This window comes from Fukomys damarensis, unplaced genomic scaffold (genome assembly GCF_012274545.1).
Source record: "Fukomys damarensis isolate Sample0158 unplaced genomic scaffold, DMR_v1.0_HiC HiC_scaffold_5, whole genome shotgun sequence".
Lineage (NCBI taxonomy): Eukaryota > Metazoa > Chordata > Mammalia > Rodentia > Bathyergidae > Fukomys > Fukomys damarensis.
The window spans coordinates 9,243,121-9,258,614 of NW_022900917.1; the positions used below are offsets into that span (position 1 = coordinate 9,243,121).

At 39.1% G+C, this 15,494-nt stretch overlaps 1 protein-coding gene across 1 annotated transcript in view; it reads left to right on the forward strand.

Moving 5' to 3' along the window:
* Positions 1-15,494, forward strand: part of Trps1 (transcriptional repressor GATA binding 1) — a 230,118-nt gene that overhangs the window by 95,620 nt on the left and 119,004 nt on the right. The window lies entirely within an intron of this gene.

Here is a 15,494-nt window from a genome sequence, read left to right on the forward strand (position 1 = left end):
TCTCTATGAAAATAAAGCTGCGGCTTTTGTACTTGAAGTTTTAGTAAATGGGTTAGAGGCACTGAGATGAGGGAATGTTAATGTTAAAATGGTAAGAAGTGGGGTTAGATGGCTGTTCTTCACCTCTTAAAAAAGAGGTTTCTGCATTTCAGGTGGGGTTTTACTTGGTGTTATCAACTGTGGAGGGACTTTTCACGCTGGACGAGGTGCTTCGTACTTCAGCTTTGTACTTCAACTGGCAACAGGGGAGTGAAAGCAGCGATTTGTTTCCTTGCTTTGCTGTTTGCCAGGTGCCATTGTAAAAACATAAAATGTGCATCGGGTACCACGGCAGGGCATTCATCCCATTAGTTTTTGAAAGGTCCCCAAGTTGCTCCTAGAGTTGATAAAATTAAACTCTATAAACTAACGGGCAGCTTACGCCAGTGCACAAATTATTTTACCAGCTCACAGTTGTCGGAAGCTCCTTTAAATTTTCTCACAGTACGTCTGATTTTGCATTTGGGACTTCCCTAAAATGGATTCAGCAGAGATTCCCCAGAATGTTCAAAATAGTTCAAGGCACAAAGTAACCTAGATATTTAAACAGCCCCTTTACACCTTAGCAACGTGGTTGTTATGATTTTATGAAAACAGTCTTTGTTTCTTTTCTCTGCTAACTTCTGGCATTAGTCAGCAAAGATTTCTCTGCCTCATTAATGTTGTAAGGATTCTAAATAAAATTTGCCCTCAAGGATTGCTTTTTGGGCAGGCCTGATACTGATCACTGATTTTAGTGCTTATGTCTTCCTGAGCCATTTTATAACTTGCTGGAATAACCTTTTTATTTTTGAATTCCCACAGTAACCCTCTTTATATCTTTAGGAGAACTGATTTGAGCCTTAAATTGGTTTTTATTTTTATTCGAGTTAAAATCAAAGCAAAACAAAACACCACACCACCAAATAGAACCTGACAGCAGCATGACAGTAGATGGAGGAGTTGTTTTTAGATTCTCTTAAAGAATAAGCCCTTAATTCTCCTGCTTTGGGCGCCTCAGCCTCCTCCTGCTTCCTCAGAGGCTCAAGATGAAAGCATAGTATTAATGCATTTATGATTCAAGGGGCATTGCATGAAGGTATAAAATGTTACTCGTAGAATTGTATAAAAGATTGAAAGGGCCAGTTTATTCATCCGCTGCGTATGGTTAAGACCAACAATTTGGTTTCATATAAAGGACACAGGCAGAGGGGAAAATATATTTCAGAGCTAAGATGTGTATAGGAGTGGGAAACACGTCTTAAGGAGGTGGTTGAATGTTTGATACCAATCTTGTGTCTGTAAACTTTGCATTGCCCTAAAAGTAATGGCTTCATGTGGCAGCAAGTGCCATGATGTTTAATTTATTCACACGATCAGTAAAGACAAGTGTGTCTGCTAGGAGTCCAGTCTTGTGTTAGGTGTTAGGTGCTAGGTACTAAGTACTAGGTACTAGGTATTCCATAGTGAACCAGACAGGAATACCCCTGCTTTCATGGCACTTTGTGGTGGTTGTTTTCTTGTTTTATTTTTAATATGTCTGAACATATAAGGCTAAAAAACATACTTGTGATTAGCGAGGCCCGGAATAAATTCAAATGAGCTCACACCTTCTTGCTCCTTCCAGCCTGAAGGTGACATGTTAAGAATTTCGTGTTATCCAAGTAATAATGCGACATCAAAGATGAAAACCTAGATGCTAAATACTTGTTTTAGAAGGCCAGTGAGTAACACATTCTCGCTTTGCTATCAGTATTTCCAGAGCTATTGGAGAGCATAGAAGTATGCTACATGGACCGTGATAGATATGGCAACTTTATTCATGTTAATCAACTGGAAAGAGTAAACAGGGAGCAGCACATCTTCATGGGCTTTTCACACTGGATTTTGTCAGTCATACATAGTAATGCATTTTGTTATGCTGCCACATTAACGTTAAAAAGACTGCTGCCATTATCTGGAGATGGTTATAGTGTTTAGTAAGTTCTGAAACACAGTTACATTAAAATAAAGTTCAGAAACCTTTATAGGCAACTGAAGACTACAGGCATTCTGATAGCACTGTCGTCCCTTGCAAATTAGTTGTTTTAGGTGATGTCTTTGTGGCCACAGTTAATTTTAAATTTTACCTCCATGTCTCTTAAAAATTTCACCACATTAGCATTCTGTATCACTTCTAGTTATAATGGTGATGCTATCATTTGCACAATGCTTTCATAGATCTGTCACACTTCCTTCTAGATAATTTGATAGCCCTAAAAGCAATGCGTACTAAAATGATGCTTCAGAAATACAGTTATAAGTATGGATTTGAAAAATTTTGATTGTACAGAATCCCACAGAGTAGACAGTGACAAGAAAGCAGTGGTGAAAGTACAGGGCAATAATGGGAAAATATAAATCCACACAGTGAATCCTACACTACCAGGAGAAAGTGTTTTTAATTTTTAATTGCTAAACTGGTATGCAGCACTGAGGAATACTGAGAAACACGATTCCTTATGCCAAACTTGGATCCTGTTAAAGACCCATACCAGATGCCTGAGTGGCTGAGACTCTGGTCTTGGGCCTGTTTTCCTCTTTATACAGGGAGCTGGGGTAGCCAGGCTTACACATTGTCTTGCCTTTTTATACTTACGGGTTTTCCCATTTATAATCTTAGACAGTGTTCATTGAAGGCCAATAGGACATTTTATGTTATTTCGCCAACCTTCCCCAATTTAACAGTAGATGACAACTAGCTTTATTAATGCGATATTAAGTGAAATTTCTCTAATACTGTTTACTATCATATTTCTGTCTACTCCTGGGCATAGACTGTAGTTTTCAGAGTATCTTAGAAATTTTAAGAATAAACACTTAGTGTTTTATTCCTGTCACTAAGAAGGGCAGTCTTTTTTTTAAAATCTTTTGTCAGTCAGCTTTGGATTGGCCTCATAATTAGGAATCTGGTTATTTGGGATATAAGGCTACATTTTCTCAGTTAAAAAAAAAATCATCTCTTAATTGCATCATTATTTCTATTAGAAGTAGTAGTGCTTTTGTTTATCTTAGCGTCAGTGACAAACATTAATATTTTTAGAAATATGTTATTTTTTTCCCCAACTCTGGGATGGAAGACAGGAGGCTATAGCTATGGTACTGTGGTATTCAAATGGGGATTAAATAGCATTTGACCTTTAAGTGTCATCTTTATCCCCTTGTATCCAGTGCAGAGTTTCAGATTTATTTGGAACGATGGGAAGATGTTTGGTATGGCCGTGGCCCGTCATCGTTGGGACTTGGAACACAGTGGGATGAGCACCCCTCTCAGGGAAGCAGGAAGCCTCAGCACTGTGGTCAGAGATGTTGGGGGAGATCACAGGCAGCTTGGAACATGGAATACAGGCCTGGCTAGCACTGTGAAAAATGGAAAGTGCCATTACACACGAATGGAGTTGTGGATCTTAGACAAGAGACTTCTAATTTAATTAGGTTATCAGATTTGCTAATGGATATTTATGTGTAAAGGACCAAAAAACAAAATACTAGGACAATAGACTGTGTTTTGTGGCTTGAAAAGCTTCCAGTCTGTTTAGGAAAGCGGAACACAGGTACATGGATTGGAACAGGAACACTATCTGCCACCTCTTTCCACAGATGTGGTAGCAGAACACCCTGCGAGTATCAAAAGGACACAGTACATGAAAGGCGGTGGTTTTTAAGACCATACAGTTGATTCTGGGGCATTTGAAAGAGGGTCATCACCTACTAATTAGATAAGAAGCATTATAGGAATGGTTATAGGCAATTTAAACAAAATTTTTGTGTCGGTTAAAAAAAAAGTCAGGAATTTAGGATATTGTGATTTTCCAGAACAACCACTCAAAAAATGTACATCCAGCAATTTTCTCTGTTATAATAACACATCGTTAGTTTTTTCTTAAAAGGTCTTATTATTTGAATGACGAATTCAAAATTGTTTGAGGGGAGAAGCAGTAGTCACCGGAATACACCTTGACACCTGGTGGTGGCCGTTGTTGTGTTGCTTTGTTTGACCTTCTGAGTGGTTATTCAAACCATGTGTTGGTCTTTGTGAGACCACCAGGCAGAACCCTTAGGATGTGCTGGAGTCCCATTTTCCCTTTGTAATTCTCTGGTAGGCTTAGCATCTTCTTGGCTAACAGAAGGTGCTCTTTTCGTCTGGCTGTTGGTTTTGCACAGTGGAAATACATTGGTCGAAGCCCCGCCCACCTGACCATATGCTGAAGTCCTTGTCCTGTCCTTCTTGCCTTCTGCTTCTTGTACTCTTGTCTGAAGGGAATTCATCAGCTGGGGAGGAAAAAAAAAGAAAAAAGAAAAAAATAGAGTCTGTGCCAAACAACTCAGATTTTTAAAATCCACAGAAAAGTTCACTAATGCTTGATAACATATTGGAAACCTTCTGAGTAACTGTTAGTTTTCCTTTCTCGTTTTTAGTCACTACAAAGGGACTTTTGATGTTGATGAGAGAAACACAAATGTTGAACTAATCTGTTTCATTTACCCAATCTACTCCCACACTTGAACATGTGAGCTTGTGTTTAAGTGCCTGCTTGAAATTCTGCTTTTTTTTTTTTTTTTTAATTTTTGCCCTGAGTGTTAGAATAGCAAATTATCAGAATGAGGGGAAGAAACCCAAAGAGTTTACCCCTTTTCTGTATTGTGCTCAGAATCCACCCACTTGCAAACTCAGTGGCTGTCTAACCTTGGCGTGCAGAGTGGAGTTTGAGCCCACAGTTAGTAGCTTCTTGGGCTGGGCTGGGGTGTGTGGGGGATGAGATGCCCGGGAAAAGATAGGGAATTATCTGTCACTGGAAGTACAGGGAGGTCCCTTGGGGCCTCAGTGCATCCCCCTGTTGGCACCCTGTTGCCCTTCTTCATTCACGCTCATGGCCAGGCTGGCCTCCCGCCCTGTTCTGTGCTTTGTCCTTCTCCTCACCTACCCCGGGCCTCCTGTCTGCCTCTTCACGCTGGCAGCCCCTCACCGGGCCTTTTCCTCTGAACCAGTGCCATCTGGAGCAGCCGCCCTTATCTAGAGCTTCATTGACTCCCATCCTTTGTTAATCTCTTTGGAAAACTTATCTCCTCTTCTTTTTTGGCCTCCTCATTGTGATTTGTTTCTCTCTCCATTGCTCCATTGATAAATCTCACACCCAGCCAGCCTCTGAGGGCTGTGCTGCTGGACTGATGTCAGCCTGCACGGAGCTCTTTGTGGTCACCCTTGGCCATAGCTGGGGCTCCTTTTGCATACAGGAACTGCAGATGGATGTCGCTTTGGAGTTGGAAAATGAAGCTCAGCTCATTTTTGTCACCCTGAATCATTTTATTTGTACATTGTTTTCTCCTGAGGGTTTTGGAGTCAGACTGGCTCCTAGAAAGGGCTGGTGGCTGGAGAAATGTGCTTCTGCTTTTCAGGTGTCTCTGGTTTGGGGTGGGGCTCTGCTGCCTGTCACTTAGAAAAGCTCCCCTTTAAGACAGGTGGTGCTCCTTAGGTCACCTCTCAGGGCTGGAAAGGAAGGAAAGAGTCCTCACCTGTGATTCATTAGAGCCTAGGCGTGCTGAGCTAGTTTCCCAGGCACCCTTCATTTATTTGCTTTTGTATTAGCTTTGAGAATGCTTTTGAGGAACTGGTTTAGTGAGTGAGAAACAATGCATAAGCTCTCTCGGAGAAATATTTATTAATATTCTTCAGCAGAAAACAGTCTGCAGTATTAAAAGTATTGGTTTGAAATTAAAAATAAATTTTCCTAAATGTAATATACAAATAAATTTTAAGGATTTTAGAGAAATAAAAGTAGTTAAGGAAATCTATAAATGTAGAAACTGAGTGGAGCGAGTGCTTAGCTATCAGGAACTGATACACAAGTTCATTGAAATGCTTTCTTAATTGTATAGGAGATGTCCATAAATTCTATATATTCATAATCAGATCAGACATTTATGAGTATCCTAAATTTCAAGGATTACTTGTTAAGGATTCAGCAATTTTAATATGAATTTGTTTCCTTCTATGCTGCTGTGAAAATGAGGAAAATCAGTAAAAACTTCTGAATAATATATCCATCATCATATTTTAACTTAGAAAACTACATGATTGATAAATAAGCTACTCACTGTATGTAATGAGATTTACAGTCGCCTAAATAGTTCACTTGCTAACATTTACTTATAAATGTTTAAAACTTACTTTTTAAAGAGGAAATGAGGATATTGGGATGTAACTTCAAAAAAGACAAGCAGCGATCATGGAGTGCTATTCTAGAAAACTAGTTAACAATGTGTCAGTCTAAAGCTTATGTCAGTGTGTTAGCGTATTGAGTAATAAAAGAAGAAATACAAACTGCTTTTTGGTGAATGGACACATGGCGTACATGTATTTCGAGTAAGGAAAATGTTCCTTTGTTTATTTATTCATTCCTTATTTAGCAAATATTTATAAAGCCTTTATTCTAAGTGAGCCGGGTGCTGATCTGGGCATTGCAGTTAAAAAATTCAAACATACACGGTTCCTGTCCCCTGAAAGGTTATGTTTCTGCAATCTTGAAAAAAAAACTATTACGAAAGAGATAAAAAAGAAATTAGTGGCTCAGGAGTGTAGCTCAGTGACCGAGAGAGCATGCTTAGCCTGAGATCCAATTCCCAGGACCAAAGTAAATAAATAAATAATAGAGGTTGTTTACTTAGCACAATAATGAAATTTGATAACCCATATATAACACATATAAATATATAATTATTGATGATTACTTCAAAAGGAAGCTTTGCATAAACTGATGAGTGGCCCACTCTCCGGAGAGACTCCGGCTTTGAGTTGCGCTGACCCCAGAGGCCATCCCCAGGTGGGGATCCATCTTGTTCTCCGGGACACCCTTGTCTTCTCAGCAGCTACCCGGAATTACACAGTTAGTCATCACTGTTCTAGGTCCAGCTGTAATTAGTTATTTCTTGGATGGATCATGCCAGGGTTAAAGTTTGAAGGGAAGAGTACTTGAGGGGAGAAAGTGTTGACAAATGGTTGATCTTCAGTAAGTTCTATAAAAGACAGACTCAAGTGCTAATCAGGATACTCGCAGTGACTTAAGTTGTTACAGAAATTGAAAAGAAGAACGTGAATTATGCAGCTGAAACATGGTACGGTTTGCTGGTTGGATTTACTTAACTTACCTTGGAAATTGCTATGCTATAGCTTTGAATTAAAAATAATTATTTTCAATTTCTGTAACAAAGAGATGAAAAAACTATTGCCAGTGGCTCTGTATTATCCTTAGAAATTTTGGTTGAGTAACTATACTTAAATTTTTCCTCTTTTAAAGTGAAAATATAAGAAAACAATGTAAACAAAGCTTTTGTTTGTACTTAGGGGAGGAGGAGAATGGGATAAAATAAAATAAATTTTAAAAAATTCTCTCTACTAGATATGGGTTCAATTTTACACTCATGATAACTAATCTTTGCATGCAAGTAGCAGGAATATCATTGTAAATTAATAAAGTAGTAGGAACAGACTAGATCACAGTTATCTTTTCATTCTTATTTGTTTCTATTCTGTGCCAGGGATCGAACTTGGGACCTTGCGCTTGCGAAGCAGGTGGCAAAACCACTGAGCTACAATCCCCAGCCCTAGGATCTTTTTATTTGAAACAGATGAGGTGACTTCCTCGAACCATTTCACCATTTTAAATTCCAGAGCACATTCTCTCTGGATCTCACGCCCATTTTTAATTTTGGGGGGAAGCCTTGAGGCACACTTCCTCTGCAGATCCTTCCCAAGGGATGAAAACAAAAACAAAAACAATGCCTATCCTGCTAGATTTGGTGACACAAAGGTCAAAAGATAAACTGTAAGTGAAGACCTGTGTTTATTTTTTCGACAGTGTTAAATTAGCAACCTCTCAGCCCTCTCTCGGAGAAGTGTAGCCCGAGTAGCTGAACATATCGCCTCGCCAGGGAGCAAGCTTGGTTAAGCTGATTCCTATTATGTTGACTTGTCAGGGGCTAATAATTAAAGCTGAAGAGCGATGCTCATTAGTGTCTTCAAGATGATTCAAAGAATAAGAGGTAGAAGTCCTTGAGGCACACCTGTGAGGGGCAGGGCCTGCACGAGGTGAGAGCAGACAGCCTGGCTTGCTTTTCTGCCGCGTTAGCAACGCAGCTCTGAAAGGGGGTGCACTGACTTAAGTGTTGCAAATGTATTCTCTCCAGCTTAGATTATAAAATGCATTTTACTTCTGCCTTTGAACATAATTTCGTTCCGTGTAATCATATTCTGCTCAATTATGTTCTTAATGGTATAGAAGATGTTTTAGAAAATAGATACAAGTCTATTCAAAAGCACTTTGAAAAAAATGTTATACTAGTAATCATTTCATTCATTTTACTGGAAGCATCATGCTAATCAAAATCTGCTCTGCTTCTTTGAACTCCGCTTCAGCGCTCTGCACATAAAATGGGAGTTATCCAGGTTTGACAATGAAGACTTGAGCTGCGTCTGTTTGTCGCATTTGCTTTATAAAACTGGAATTTTAAGATGTGTATTTAACCTGAATAAAACCACACGCAGCACAGAAGCACTGACAGCAGAGATGCCTGGGAGAAGAAAGTATGAGGGTAGAATTTATATTTATCATAGCTTGAGCAAAGCTGTGGGCTTTGGGGAGTAATTCATCCTTGTTAGCAAGAGAACTTGATCACCAAGACCAGAAAGGGTTTAATTCTTCTTTTTAAATTTTGCCTTAATAGGTGGTCCCATCTTCAGAAACCTATCATCTGATTGTGAAATGTCCAGTGATTTTTTTTTTAATGATGACAACTGAATTTTTCTCCCTATGATCTGGCCTTGAAAAAAGTATTTCACAATGGTTAAGTGGTTCTTTGCTTTCCGTCTTGTGACCATTAAATTCTTCCTTTGTGTCCCAGCTGGAGGATGTATGTTCCCTTTCCAAGATTTCAGAGTAAAGCCTGGAGCCTTAATTTGGCACAGAAGAACAGCATGGACCTCTCTTTGGCACTGGGCTTGAGACTATTCTGTGAGAAGGCTGTTGCTGAGCCTGAGGTGTGTAGAACTCCTGTTCTTGATGTTCCAGTGTTCCGTGTGAGCATGGAATTGTCTCATGTTTCTGTCTCTCCCAGCTGATCGAAGTCCCTCAGGGGCAGGGATGGATTCTTGTTAATGTTTGCATGCACAGGGGTAGATGCTCGGGAAAAGTTGGTTAAATTTAACTTAACAAAGGTACAGAAGAGACCTTCAGGAATAGTTACAGATTTCCAAGAACTCCAACAGTTTCAGAAGTCGAATAGAACAACCTCTGACTCAATGCCAAGAATTCTTTGCGTGATATTCTTTAACAGATAGCTTCTTCTGTGGCTTGGTAGAACATTTCCAGAGTGAGATAGGTCAACACTTTGCAAAGCAGCTATTTCTAGACTGGAAAAATCCAATTTGTAATAATAACAAAAAGTCGGCAGTAAACAGAGCTATAGTTACATGAATTTTCTTCGCACTGTACTTGTAAATTAAGCAATGATTATTATTATCTCTCTTGTCCAGCTAGGATGCGGAACTTCACAGTGGTTGAATGATCTTCCCAAAGCCTCAAAGCTAATTAGTAGCTGAGTTGGCATGGGCGTTCACCTGTTTCTGATTTGAGAGCTGGTATTGTTGGATTTCTAAGCCTGTTCCTGCAGCTCTCCTTTTCATTAGTACAGAGTTATCTGTGGTTGCTTTTCTTCAGTTAGTCTTGGAGGTGTATGAGGGTAACACTGACCCTCACACTGCTGCTGCCTGAAACGTGAAACAGCATTGCTCAAAATGAGTGGATTTTTAGAATTTGTAGTAAGGCTCTAATTTACATTTAATACATCCTGTATCTTAAATCTAACTCTGCTGAGCTGTGCCCCACAAGGTATCTGAGTGGAAAGCCCACTTGATCAAGACTCATAAGCCTTTCTGAGCAGCTGGAAAAACTTGAGTGAACAGTGAAATTCTCAAGAATATAGACGTTGGAGCTGTCAAAAAAAAGGCATGGGGCATCCCGTTTTTACTAATCTTCTATGGTAGATGTTGGAGTGAAACATGATTGAGACTTTTACTTTTCCTTAAGAGTTTATGGTATTGATGTTACCATCTTACATGGTATGGTGTTTTCCTGAGATCTATCCAAATGGAACCGTCATCAATACTGACTCTTCTGGCGGTGATACGGTGCTGAGAATTTACATATTTGTATGAAGAAGTTTGACAGTCCCTGAAGATAACGGGATCTATCCTAAGCCTTGAGTACTGTGTATTTCTAAAGGTTTCTATGGCGTGGGTGTTTACTCAGACCTTCTTCATTTTTAAATGAATTCAGGGGTGAAAACTGGAAAGAGCTCAGCTTATACCTAAATTCATGCATTTCAGAGATTTTTCTTTGTGATAGAATGAAATAAATCAATTATATATTCGGCTTGCAGTGTCTCTCATCTGTTCCTTTAAAGAATGTTGGAGCGCCATTGAACCAATTCTTAGGGTTCCATTAATCAGTGTAATCAGTATTAATACCCTACTTTACCAGCTCAGTGCCACTTGTCAGTAATATGACAGGGCACATTTTACATTGTCATGAAGGCTTTCATCTAGTAGGGGGAAAAAGGAGATCAGGATTTTAATTGTTAGCGGTCAGAAAGACTGGCATTCTGAACAAGGTACATCAGACATTATGTTGGAATATTTCTCATCCCTCACTAATTCCTTTATGAATTTTAGTGTGATCTTATTTACCAATATCTGAAACTTTAATTGTAGGCCCATGAAGAGTAAGCTGCCTGCTGGAGATAGTTTCATATTAGAGTTCAGCGCTGCACTGAAGTTTCTCTTGGCTTCCTTCTTCCATTGCATCTGGCAGATTTCTGAAATCTTCCCGTTTCTGCAGTTCTCCAAGTGAATCTTTTCGATTTGGTCTGACTTGATTTCTTTAAGTGTTTTAAGCTCATTATGAGTCATACAGGTATCTATTAAATAGAAAATGATTTTTAGAGTAGACACAAGTTAATTCATTCATAGTGTTTATACCCCATGACTCTTTAGTTTGCAGGCATTTCCTTTGCTGTGAAAAGTGGACAAGACTCAAAAGCCAAAGTCCAGAAGTGTGGCAGGCGTGGTGGAGAGTGGGGCGACCCACAGGAGCCTGCTGCCTCCCCTGGGCTCCAGGAGATGCTGTGGGCCACGTGTGATGGAGGGGTGCAGGTGTCTCTGGAAGGTGCTGGGCCAGAGAGGGCAGACAGAGGCCCAGGAAGAAGTTCTGGCTCTTGTGAAGCTGATTTCAGGGACTGCTTCCTATTTGGAGCTGTGAACTCTGTGTGATACTTTCAGTGACCAGAGGACAAAGTATCTTTATTAAGATCCCAGAAGGAGGAACAAGAATTCAAACTCTAGTGGCTCTGTAGCACAATTCATGAGCAGGAAGTCCTGCTTCACTTTCCTATCTGGAGCTAGAGGGGCACTGGGCAGTGGACTACTGGAGACTGTTTTAGTTTAGTGCAGAAAATAAAGGGAGAGAGAGAAGGCAGGGATGAGAGAACTAGGAGAGCGGTGGGGGAGGAGAAGAGACAGACAGTTGGGGGAGACAGAATGGTATTATCCTTTGTCCTCATCTCTGATAAAAAAAAGAGTAATGCATAGAAACTCAGTTTCAAAGTATGCGCAATAAAAGCATCTTTTAAGTTTTGGCTATTCACTATGGCATTTTTATGATTTTTTTTATCAGGCATGAATTATACCATTTGATATGTTTCTTAATGTGATTATACAGTAAAGTAAACTTCCCATAATTTGGATGCTAGATTAAAAATCTAATTTCTAGGAGATTACTAAATCAGTGTTGAACTTCAAACGCAGTTGACAACTGTGATGGAAGTTTGATTATTTAAACATTTGAACTGGCTTGGTGGGGTAAGTCAACAGAAGCAGGCCAGTTTTTCAGAGTTAGTCACTGTTTCTTGTCTGTACTACTTGATATCTGTCCTTTTTGTTACCAACCTGGATCTGGAATGAATTTGGGCTGTGTGTTACAAAGTAAGTGAATTTATGCCAAGGGAGAAATTTCTCAGAGTAATAAATAGTTGGGCACGTGTGTGTGCATGTGTGGTGAATGTGTGTACATGTGAGTGTGTACTACTTTTTTCTGACATTTGTTTTTTCTTCTACTTTATTTAGTGGGCATACGTTGATTTCTTTTGTGAAACACCAAGGATAAGAGTGTATTACATACAGTTACTTATGAACTTGAATGCCATCACAGAATTACTGTTGTGTCTCAGAGATTTAGAACAAATAGCATTTCAGTATCACAATATATTATACACTGGAAAAGTGATTTGAGTGTTCAAAAAAGAAAGTCACCTATTGGTATAAAGTTCTTACATTTTTGTTGTGCATCTGCATAGCTCAGATTGATATTTTTAAAAACATAAAAAATACTTTTAAAATATACATGTTTATACGCATAACCTGTACTTATGTGTACTTAACTGTGTATGTGTATTAGTATTAACTGTGTATGTGTATTTAATTATGTATGCCATAAAGTAGATTGTATAGGTCCATATAGTTTTTATTTTGGCTTTAGCTTCAAGTGATTTCAAAAGAAGAACGATTTACACCATTGAATGTTTTGTAGTAATCTGATGAGTTTCTGCTCATTAAAATCGTCGAGATAGTAGCAACCAGTAATGTCAAAGGCTTTCAGTTACACTGAAAAAACTATATGAATTATCTAGACAGGAATTAGAGAAGCATATTTATGAAAACACAGTGTTACCTAGTGAACTCTGACCATCAGCTGAAAGTGAGCCTGAGGAGAGGATGGAGAGATGTCGTGCCTGTGTTCTTGTCACACATGGTGTCACGTTAATCCCAACAGAAAATGCTCTCATGAGTCCCTGGATGGCAGTGTTGTATACTTACCAATTTTAGCATTTTGGTCCTCGCCATGTTCTTTGCGATTCACCGCATTTGATGGCAGTTTCCACCGGAAGGAGAAAGTGCAAAAACTTTGTCAAGAGGATCCTTTCAAACCAAGAGCGTCCATCTGCTCTGTGAACTGCATGGAAGTGCTACAGATGATAACGGGAGCAAAGAGTTGACTCTGCTTGGAAGATTCTAGAACTGCAGTTGCTACAAAACACATACAGTTCTCCAGCTTACCTGAAGAAGAGACAGTCACGTGCAGCGGGTATCCTTAGCTCCATTTTCAAATGACTGTATTTAGTAGTAGGCACTTTAAACAATATGCGAAAAGAGGGAAACAAAAAGAATTTATTTCGTATTGTTTCTTGTTGTCTTTTTTCTCCACCTTCTTCTGCTCCTGCTGGATTCAGTCGCTTGTAAAATGCAAAGTTTAATCTACTGTCATATTTCACGAGAGCATAAACTGAGAATCCTGCAAAAGTTACTCTGGAGAATGAAGTTACTAAATTAGTGGCGCATTTTTACTAGTGCAGAGGAGCAAGTCTTGGTACCTCTTTGCCTCTGTGTCAGATAGAAATGGACTTCCTTAAGTTCACATGGGCACAAACAGCTGCTTATCAGTCTGAACTATTGCCCATGAAATGGATTTCCTTAGGTCACTGAGTGTTTGTTAATTTTGTCGAGCCAATCAGTACAAGTTTTTATCTCCCTTTTCGTGTATAAGTAGAAGACTTTTATACCTCACTGAGGAGGTTGCTGTTGCACTAACTGGATGCTCAGGGAGCCTGGCATATTTTATATATCACTTTATCATAGTTCTCAGATGAGGTAGGTACTGGGATTGCTGTTTTACTGATGGATAAAATAAGGCCTGAAGAGATCAAATAATAGGAGCAAGTCAGACAGGGCAACTTTGTGAGAAGCTGGGGCTTGAAAGCTTGATTCTTGATCTTTGCTCGTCATTGTTCATGTCTTGCTTCGGTTTGCCCTTCGTGCCTCTGCGGGTTTGAAATGATTCCCCTTTAAATTGCTTAATATCTTATGAGGATTTTATTTCACGTTCAGATTCATTTCTGTTAGTTTTGTCTTCACGGATCACAGATAGTGATCATAAGAATCAAAGCCCTGCTGTTGAGGACATGTGTGATTTTTGTTTATCACTAAGGACACCGTTGGTACTGTGTCGAGCAGAGCTGAGCATGGAGAACACATTAGAGCAGTATCAGTGAGTCAGTTCTTCGGTTATTTTAATCAACACAAGAAGGTCCTAAGGCTCCTGTAAGTGAATTACATATAATTGATAAATGAGCTATTTTGAAATCCATACTAACTTAAGCTAGAATCTTTTCTTGAAGTATTATTTTGCTTTTAGTTCATTTTAATTGACCTTTTCATAGTACATATAAGAGAGCAAACACTTGATTTAAATAAGTATCTAAAGTGAACCTTGGATGAAGAAAAATGAAGTCATCATTTTTAGTTGGCTATACTTAGCATCATTTAAAAATTTTTTTTTCTATAAAAACTTTTTTTCTGGTGCTCACTTACATGCACTACAATCAAAGACTTGTTAGGTTACACGAAATAACTGGTTCTTTCAGAAGGAAAATTATAGATGACTGAAAATTTTTAAAGAAAGTTTTAAAAGGTCCTTTGAATGCTGATAACTTGGCAATTTTTGTGAAAGAAACTATAGACCATGCACTTAACCCAGCAGCAACAGGACTCACAGAAGCCCAAATTGAATTTAACCCTCATCACCTCTCTGTGGGATCCTGAGGTCATGAAGCTGCATTTGTTCCATGCTCCCAAGTGACAGTAAGGAGGAGGATACAACAGCAATCCAACTTGCTTGTTTTCCTTTTTGTGCTTCCCGTGGTGTTGAAGATACCATGAGCGTCTTATTTTTTCTCTTTCTCCTTTGGGCTTCCACATCCCTTAGGACATGAGCTGCTCCCAACCTGCCATAATGACTTCATAAAACTTGTTTATGGCAAGCTTAAGGGGAGGGTGGACTCTGCTTGTTGCTACTGTAAAATAAAAGCTGTGTTTTCTTCCTGCTTTTTTTTTTTTTTTCTATACTTGGAGAGGAGAAAGCTGGAGCTTGCACTCTTTTCCTTGTGGAGTCACGATCATTTTGGAGTAGGTCATACTGTGGGACTTAAAATTGTGTAATTATAGCATTTGACAGTTCTCTCCTAATAATAATAGTAGTTTGTATTTATATAGCCTGTTTCATCTTCAAAGCATTTCACAAGCACTAATTAATTCTCACAACATGCCTGGGAGGTGAGTATCATCAATCCCATTTTACAGGTGTGGAAATTGAGGCAAGTAAATCAAGGGTCTCACCTTGGGCTACAGTGGGAAGTCAGAGTCCACACTCAGGATGCGAACTCAGGAGTGGCTGGTGCCTAAATCCTGTTTTCTTAGCCCTAAATTAGTCCTCCTCCCTGTTTTCCTCACCTCCCGCCTTTTTTTTTTTTTTTTTTTTTTTTTTTTTTTTTTT